The sequence below is a fragment of the Carex rostrata genome, chromosome 1 (assembly GCF_964058835.1).
Source record: "Carex rostrata chromosome 1, lpCarRost1.2, whole genome shotgun sequence".
Taxonomy (NCBI): domain Eukaryota; kingdom Viridiplantae; phylum Streptophyta; class Magnoliopsida; order Poales; family Cyperaceae; genus Carex; species Carex rostrata.
The window spans coordinates 17,833,826-17,843,647 of record NC_135918.1 but is presented as its reverse complement, the minus strand read 5'-3'; the positions used below and the strand labels follow the sequence as shown (position 1 = coordinate 17,843,647).

Below are 9,822 nucleotides of genomic sequence, written 5' to 3'. Positions count from 1 at the left end.
GTTGCTCTTTATACTAGAATTGTTATTGGTCGTCAAAAGAACGACCAAAATGACTTTAAGATTCTCAAATATCATTAATAATAAGACAATAAACTTTTACATTTTTTTTAATTAATGTATATATATATATATATATATATATATATATATATATATATGACAAATGATGTAAGCCTCATATACATATAGTGGTAAGTATAATATGAGTAAGGCTGGGGTGCTATGGATAGCATAGAGGCCTCTATGCTACGGCTCAATATTCAAGTTTTTAAAATCTAAACGGTCGATCCGAACCGTTCATCTTATTCTCCATATTAATATCTGCTTGGAGACCAAATTTTATAATTTTCTGAATTTTTTTACTATTTATTAAGCCACTTTGAAAATCGCTAATCCAACGGTTTTACTGTTTTGTGCAGCCACCGTTGGATCAACAATTTTGTAAAATACTTAATAAATAGTAAAAAATTTCATAAAAATGTAAAATTTGGTATCCAAGCAGATATTAATATGGAGAATAAGATGAACGGTTCGGATCGACCGTTTGGATTTTAAAATATGAAATATTGAGCCGTAGCATAGAGGCCTCTATGCTATCCATAGCACCCAGCCTTACTCGTATAATATATATGGTTCATCTCTCATGAGTCATGATTATTAGATACATGCATTAATTTTGGATTGAGAAAAAAAATGCACGCTTTCTAAAATTTCTATTAAATAATTAACTTATATTTCTAATATGTAATTTTTTATATTTATTTAAACATAACCATATGAAAAGATTTTCCAAATAAAAGAAAAAAACTATCTGGATCGGTTTTATTGCTAAAAACCGATCCAGATACTATCAGGATCGGTTTTTAGCAATAAAACCGATCCTGATACAATTTTTTTTTCAAAAAAATTTCTGCAAAAAAAAAAAAAAAAAAAAAAAAAAAAAAAAAAAAATCTGGGTCGGTTTTTAATAAAAAACCGACCCAGATTTTTTTTTTTTTTTTTTTTTTTTTGCAGAACCAATTTTGAAAAAAAAAATTGTATCAGGATCGGTTTTATAAAAAAAACCGATCCTGATAGTATCAGGATCAGTTGTTCTAAACAACCGATCCTAATAGTTTAACTATTAGGATCGGTTTTTTAGAACAACTGATCCTGATAGTAGCAGGATCGGTTTTTTAGAACAACCGATCCTGATAGTTCACAAATTTGGATCGGTTGACTAAAAAACCCGATCTAACTAGTTTTTAGGATCAGTTTTGTTCAGAAAACCGATCCAGATAGGTATTAGTATCGGTTGTTTCATATAACCGATCCAGATAGGCCGATCCTGATTCATGTTTTTCCACTAGTGAATAATTTTCTTAAAAGCATGCATGTTCCGTCATTAATCATGTATACAACTCTTTCGTTTGTTATTATGTCCAGATTAAAAGAAGAGCGAATGTGGACCTAGAATATCTTGTAATTTAACCAGTACATCTGTTATTTTACTTGACAAACTTCAAATAATATTACACATAGTTTGTAATTTATGCAGTACTAGAATCTCAATTTTGTTGGCAACTTTGTGTATTAGAAATTCTTATGGGGAAATAACAGTAATTGCATTAACATGAAATTAATTTTTAAAATGCAGAAACCTTTGGCAAAATTACTAATTGTCATCTTAAATCTATACGTTCGGTTATAAATTGAACTGTCTGATAATAATTTTTTTTTGAGAAACACATGAAAACACAACAACAGAGTAGACACTTTTCGTGAGGGAAAAAATGCATTTATGACGGTACTTCCTCGCGAAAAATACCGTCGCAAAAAGAAAAAGTTGTCCGTCGCGAAAAGTCACTTTTTTATCCTCGCGAAAAATATTTTTGACGAGTTTTCAGTTTATGTGTTAATTATATTTGTGTAACTTTTGTTACTTTGTATCATATTTGTTTTTTGTTTTTAAAGTTATATTTTGTGTCAGGATTTAAATATGTACATGCTTAGTCTTGATTAGCATGTTAATGTATGGTTCTTATCATACTAGTTCAAAATTAACACTAATGTAATAATATAAGTTTATATTCAAACAATAAAACTTAATACTTAAGAAAATAGAAATTAATAATCACAAAGTGCCGCATTAATTCAGGTGCTTACTATTTTATTACATTTTTCGTCAAAAACAAATCTCAATTTGTGTAAAATTCAGAAAAAGAATATAACACAGGCAAACCAGAAACATACTCAATCTCAAAAAAGTTTGCTAATATGTGAAAAAAAATCTCAATATTATTTTTGTTGCATTAGTCATTCAAGTCACTGCACATAATTAGATTGGCACATCAATTGCCTTTATCGGGATCCCGTTCTTCCTCGGATGCCGGGGGTGCTGCCATTAGGTGGTCGTCAGAATTGCTACCCGAATTCCTATGAAACACCATTCAATAAAACATTTTTTTGTGACAACACAAGAAATAATAAGGGTATTATGTAATATGTATCTGTTTCATTTTTAGGGGTGGTATATGTCGAACTATGAACAAAATAAAGAAACAAGGAAAGAAATGCAAAAATAAGTACATGTTTGGCTGAAGCAAGTTGGTTCCCTGATTCATCAAATCATTGCCATTTAGAGGTCCCGGATGGTTCATTGCCGAATGTTGAATGGCACTGGTACTGGCACTAGCACTGGTACCGGCACTGGCTCTGTCTCTGAGCCTAGCCAACTGTGCCGGATTGTCCAAATTCAAAAAGAAGAAAGAATCAATCTCTAGTGTAGCTCAGTAGTTCTAATTATAGAAATAAATTAAAGACGATTTGTGTAGTTTTATTTAAAATGTATGAACCTTCTTCCTTTCGATTAGGTAGATTGCAGTTTCGTAGGCAGTTTTCAGGAATTTCAATTGTTCTCTGTATCTGTACATGCAGAGAATTCACACAAAAAAAAAATTCAAGTAATTAAGTCTTTCCTCATTTGCTCCAGTTTAGAAACTAAAGCCATAAAGCAATCCAATTTTCACTAACTAACTCTAATTTGTTCAATTGAACTTCAATTAAGATGATTTGTCTTGACCCAAATTGGTTATTAGGCTATACTACTAGTTCAACTGCTTATCAAAAAGTGCACTCCATTGCTGTCAAAAGAAAATTAAACGATAAGTTGAACTAATAAGGTTTGGTGAAATTATTACCCAAGCTCGCCAACTTTTTTATCCTTTGGATATATTTCCTCAATTAGGTTAAGAAACCTCTGCGGGCCCTGTAAAGAAAGTGTATAATCAGAACAAAAGAAGGAAAAAATATATGGCATTGTAGTATCAAGTTATTTTCTACGTATCTTAAAAAATAGTAAAAAAATATTAAAAAATTGAAAATTTGGTCTCCAAGTATATTTTCATACAAAGATCATGGTTAACAGTTTGGATTGACTATTTAAGCCTTAAAATAGAGATATGGATCCATAGTACAGGTAATATGGGCCTTTGTTGTTTCACTTTTGAAGAAGTTTGGTCCTTCAATGGGGTGGAACAAAAAGATATAAAATTTGTTTTTGGACATTTTATTTTTTTATATTTCCATAAATAAAAAGTTCGGGGATGCTTTCGGCACAAGGTAAGAAAATGCAGTAGATTATAATACCTGCTCGATGGCATGAGAGGTACCGGATCCCCTGAAAAAGATCATTAAAAAAAATGTATAAGCTTTGATTTAATTGACATAGAAATTAACAGATTTCTCCATATATCTGTTTATAGTCATTTTGGTTAATAGCTGGTAGACCAAGATGTAACTTGAAATGAACAAAAACAGGTATCAAACAGGTACCAAATATGGGACATTTGTTGTCAGAGAGAAAAAAAAAACTAATAGAACTAAGTACCTAAGATTCATGCACGGTTGAACATCGATTTGATGTTTGCTGTTCTCTTTGAAGGCCTCTTTTAAAGCCTATTTATGTAAAGTAAGAATGTTTATATCAGATTAATATTAGTTATAGCCAAACTTGTTGAAAAAATTAAAAATAAATAAAATATTGAAAGAACTAGAGTTTATTATGTCTACCTTAATACCTTCCTGCTCACTGCTCATATATATAAGAAACACACCAATAATATGAAAAGAGAAAAATATGTTAATAGAAAAATATGTAATTAGAAACAGTTGAATAAACAAATTAAATAGGTACAACTTTGAAACAATGCAATGACTAACAAACCTCTCATATCTCTCTTTTGGGCTCAAATTAACAAATCTGTTTACCATGTCCTCAAAATTGCTGAAAAAAGAATACAAAAATAATCAGATAATTTTATTGGCACTTATTTTAATCGTAAAATATATTTTTCAATATTCTCATTTCATCTAAATCGGGTTCTACTTGTTCTCGATTTACAAAACAAAGCAATGAACTTGAGAATATAAAACAAAAACTGTAACATTATGAATGGAACAAAAAGCTGGTAAACAGATACCAGCACTTGGTAATACTTTATAAAAGACTCACCATGAACTTCTCTTCAATAAGTTAGATAATTAAACTCCAATTGTCAGATTAAGAAAACATAAAGGAATTCTTACAATTTATCCTAAATTCAGTTACAGATTACTCTTTCACCAAATCATGTAAATAAGGACTAAACATATACAAAATAAAAAACAACAGATAAGGAATTAGAGGTTACGTATTCGGTCCTAAGACAAGCTCTGCCTTCCCATTGGGATAAAACGAGAGGAAAAAAGTTTCGGTATCGCTTAAAATGGACAATTCGTCCATCTTCTTTGCCATGCCACTTATCCTCCTTTGATGGCTGCTTTTCTTATTTTTATCCATTTTCTTCTTGTTTCCATCCATCCTATTAACTTTTAATTAAAAAGAAAAATGAGTTGTTATTTGTCAAAGCAACCTAATTCTCAGAACCAATAAATGATTTTTCATTTATCACTGCTCACAAAATAAGTTTTTTCTTGGAAATAACCCAGAAAAAAAAGGTTAATTAAATCCAGCAGTTAAATTTACAAACCATTGGAGCAAAACCAAATAATTAAAGATCAAATCTTTAGAACAGACAACTAAACACAGGTGAATAAATGGATATATTTCTGAAAAGCGCACCAACTGGAGCATGCAACTGTTGGTAGAAAGAATTAAGAGAAACAGGGAGGGTTTAAAATTGAATATATTTATTTCAGTTTTAAGCAACTAATTAAGCAAAAGGAAATAGAAATAGGGAGCTAATTAGAAAGAATACTTGTTGGAATTCATGTGATATAGAATGCAAAAAAAAAGTACTTTTAAACGAATCCAATTACAAAATCAAGAATGTGTCAAGAAACATAAAATACAAATCGGCTAACTAGTAAAACAACCTCACTACAGATTATTCATTGAATCACAATCCATTATGAGGTACTCCCATTTGCTATAACTTGAAACAAATTGCACAAAGAAACGAACTAAACACGAACCAGAAATTAAGTGAGGTAGAGTAGAGCAGAATAGAGATAGAAACCTCAGAGAAGAAAAGAGGAGAGAGAGGCGCCTCCAGTTGCTCTACCTAGTAGGGGTGAGTAAATCGCTCATAACTCGTGAGCCGCTCATAACTCGCTCATTAAAAGCTCGCCTAAACTCGCTCATTTATCCGCTCATTTAAACTCGCTCATTAACAACTCGCTCATTTACTTAATGAGCGAGCATGAGCATGACCCAACTCGCTCATAACTCGCTCATTAAGAAATTGTCACATCTAATCCTTGCCACATTTAATCCTATGTAATTCTGTGTAACATCAACCTTGCCTCATTAAGATTGATAGATAGTGAGCATAGTTTCATATTTAATCCTGTGTAATACAGTGAGCACAATGTAACATTTAATCCTGTGTAATATACTAATATTCATAGTTTCATATTCATTTTTTTTTGTAAATCGACAGAACCAAAACCTCCGCCTATAGCCCAAAACAAGTAATAGTCATAACAACTCGCTCATTTAAATGAATTATGACAATTTGTTGAATTTTGTTATGATGACTTTTAACAAATTTTGTTATGCGTGGGCACATTATATAATTTTGTTATGAGTCATAAGTCATAACTCGTGAGCCGCTCATAACTCGCTCATTAAAAGCTCGCTCATTTACAACTCGCTCATTTATCCGCTCATTTAAACTCGCTCATTAACAACTCGCTCATTTACTTAATGAGCGAGCATGAGCATACCCTAACTCGCTCATGCTCGCTCATTAATCACCCCTACTACCTAGTGCCTTTGCAGAGTTGTACAAGAAACAGAGGAGGTGATACTTGGGACTTGAGAGAGAAGAGGGAGTAAGAGGAGGTAAAGGTACATTTAACCGAGTAAAGGGAATTTTAAGTGATCAAGTGAATAGGGTAGGCGGTTTCGGATTTAACCTTTTCGGATCTACAAGCTTCGATCTATATTGAGAAATGATAATTTTACCATGGGCCCTGATTTGGGCTTGGGCTGGGCCCATTTTTGTTCTAGATTGAAGAACAAATTATTTCTGTTGACATCAAATTCTATACTCATCCCCGTAAAAAAATTTATCTACTTCGTAAAAAAAAAAAAATGGGTAAGCAAAATAAAAAAGAAAAAAGTTTGACATGGACTATTTGGAATTTTACAGAAAAGCATGAATTTCATCGAATCCACATCATAAGTAACGGAAGTACAAAAGAACGTTTTAAACAAAATTGATTAATTATTTCTTTCAAAAAAATTCGGTTGACAAGACAAACCTCAGAAATCTTTATAAAAAATGTGACCATAAAAAATTAGAAAAAAAAATAAAGAGCAAAATCATTTGCAACTAGAAACAATCACAAATCACAAATAAATCAAACCAAATTTGTCCCATGTAAAAATAAACAAGTAGTCTTATCATACACAAGTTCACATAAACTCACAATACACACCATATAAAATACAAACCGTACAAAGTAACTAGTACCAGTTGTTAAACTCAAAACACACAAAAAAAAAAAAAACAACAACAACTCTTAAACATACAACACAAAAAAAGTACAATATATATTTTTTTCAATAATATTGTTGTATCACCCAAACTTAAATTAGAGCATAATTTTTTTTTTTTTCATTTTTCCCCCTTTTTCCTTTTTTCCCCCTTATTCCTTTCTTTCCTTTTTTTTTCCTATAGTTTTCCATTAACATTTAAAGTATTTGTCAAAATAAATTAAATCTCAAAGTAGAACACAACACTCCCCACCAACCCTCCCTGTCTTTTATTTCTTTTTAGAAAATAGTATTACAATTCTTATTTTTCAATACACAGCTACACATGCCCTTTTATCATCATTTTAAGATAGATGGTACCGCTAACCAAATCAATTACAATCAGCCATCTTTAGTAAAGGAAAAATACAATTATTGACTATCTCTAATTAATCCTCCAGAGATGGAAACGCAGCCAAGAGAGATCCTTAGAATTGCCTCCTTTCATTTCCTGTTTCCTTCTTTGATTTGATACGGATCCAACCATATCTGCTTGTAATCCCAACAGTATCAAATAAGTTCGACAGTTACACACAAAATTATACAATCTCCCTATATATACTGGGGTGTGAAGACTTGAGGTGATGGATACAACAATTGTCTTCAATTATATAATCAATTGAGATTCTTTTTATCTTTTTTTTTTTGTTTTTTTTTTTGGTTTTTTTGTTTTTGTAGTTTTTTGTTGTGGTTCTATTTTTTGTTAATTTTGTTGATGAGGTGGTAGTGTAGAGGGCATATGGAGAGACAATAGAAAAGAAATTGAAGTGAATGAGCAAACAAGTCCAGCCTAAAAAAGATTCCTTTCTTCTGCAAGAGAAACAAAGTTGAGAAAAAAAAATTAGCATCTTATAACATGGGCTGAGCAGAAAATATTATGACTATTATCAGATTGATAATATATAAATATTGCAATGCCATTTATTTGCTAACAATGTAAATGCATCATTCTGATGCTTTTACGTACTTCTTATATGGACGTGTTTATGAATATGCCAACGGAAGTAGTTTAATAATGAATCAAAAAGCTTCAAAAGTTATTGCTCTCAAATGCTAATGGTTGGAACTATACTTTTTCTTTGGAGAAAATGTTAGAGAATCAGTGACTGAAATCCACCGGCACAAAAATGAATTTAAAAATTAGTTTACTGAATAGAAGTTGCAAGTACGGAACAAATACAATGAGACTTAAAATAAAAGGCCAACGAAGCACAAGTACTTACGGTATACCAACAAATCAGAAATCCGAGTATGAAAAAGGAAAACCGAATTACAGACGTCTGGTACACACTGGTACTGTTCATGAGTGCCATGATGATCCTTATATCAAGTACCAATGTCGTACCAATAAGATCTTTCTAATGATGCATTCCCTCTAATGACAAATTAATCAAAATGATGTATCCATCAATAAAGAGAAGATACAAAATTAAAAATTTAAGTAGTTTACTATGAGATCTCTGTTAGAAATTAATAAACTTAATTATTGGTCAAATGTCTTAGTTATTGGAACTCTCTAGAATTGTCATGAATGTATTGGAGTAATCTAGAAGTCATGTTGTGGTCTTCTAGATTGTCTTGAAAGATTAAAAACGTGTATAGGAAATAGAGAGGGTTAATGAGAGGTTTAAATGTCATTTACTAATAGTTGAGTGTGTAGAAAGTTCTTATGGGTCTATATAATGTGTAAGGAGCATTTTGCATGTAAGAGAGCAAAGAGTATATGATAATATAAGTTTTATTTCTGCCATTGAGTGTAATCTCTTCCATTATTAAATATATTAAGTTTTTATCAAATACTAACAAATTGGTATCAGAGCCGATGGAAAATTTCGGAAGAATATCGGTGGGAGGTATGCCGCTGCCATGACTCACCAAGTCGAACTATGACAATTGGAGTATTCAAATGCATGCATTGCTCGGTGCGCAAGACGTATGGGAAGTAGTTAAAGACGGCTATGTAGAGCCAACGGGCCCTCAGACCGCGAATCAGTTGAAGGCATTGAAAGAATCGCGTATGAAAGACAAAACCGCACTTTACCTTTTGTTTCAAGCAGTTGATGAATTTGGTTTTGAGAAAATTGCAGGTGCAACAACTTCAAAAGCGGCATGGGAGATACTCGAGAATGCATACAAAGGTGCCGAGCGAGTCAAACAAGTGCGCCTACAAACTCTTCGTGGTGAGCTCGAAGCAATGAAAATGAAGGAGACGGAAGGTGTATCCGACTACATCACAAGGGTACAAACAATTGTCAACCAATTGAAGAGAAATTGTGAGACTCTAACCGATGGTCGAGTAGTAGAGAAAATACTTCGCTCTTTAACCGAAGATTTTGAGAATGTGGTGTGTGCAATAGAAGAGTCGAAAAACTTGGCAGAATTAACCGTAGATGAGCTCTCAAGTTCCTTAGAAGCTCATGAACAAAGAAAGAAGAAAAAGAAGAAAGAAGTGTTGGAGGAAGCACTTCAAGCCAAGGTGAAAATCAAAGAAGAAAAAATGGGCAGCAGTGAAGATAATCGTGGCAGAGGCCGTGGTGGCTATAGAGGCCGAGGAAGAGGTCGCGGCAGAGGCCGTGGTAGAGGACAAGATCAATATCATGAGAACAAGGAAGAAAAGAACCAACAAAACTCGTACGGTGGAGGCCGAGGTCGAGGAAGAGGAAAATCAAGTAAGTACAACATTCAATGTTATAATTGTAGAAAATATGGGCACTATGCAGCAGAATGTTATTACAGTGAGAAGAAGGATGAGAATGAGAAAAATGAAGAGAAAGGCAATGATGGAGTGTTACTGCTAGTAA

At 32.3% G+C, this 9,822-nt stretch overlaps 1 long non-coding RNA gene across 1 annotated transcript; it reads right to left on the bottom strand.

Moving 5' to 3' along the window:
* Positions 1–3,903: 3,903 nt before the first annotated feature.
* Positions 3,904–5,547, bottom strand: LOC144547177 (uncharacterized). The gene is made up of 3 exons (XR_013509033.1): positions 5,499–5,547; positions 4,671–4,841; positions 3,904–4,264 (listed from the first exon to the last, which is right to left on the bottom strand). It is a non-coding gene; the product is annotated as an uncharacterized LOC144547177 (long non-coding RNA).
* Positions 5,548–9,822: the final 4,275 nt, after the last annotated feature.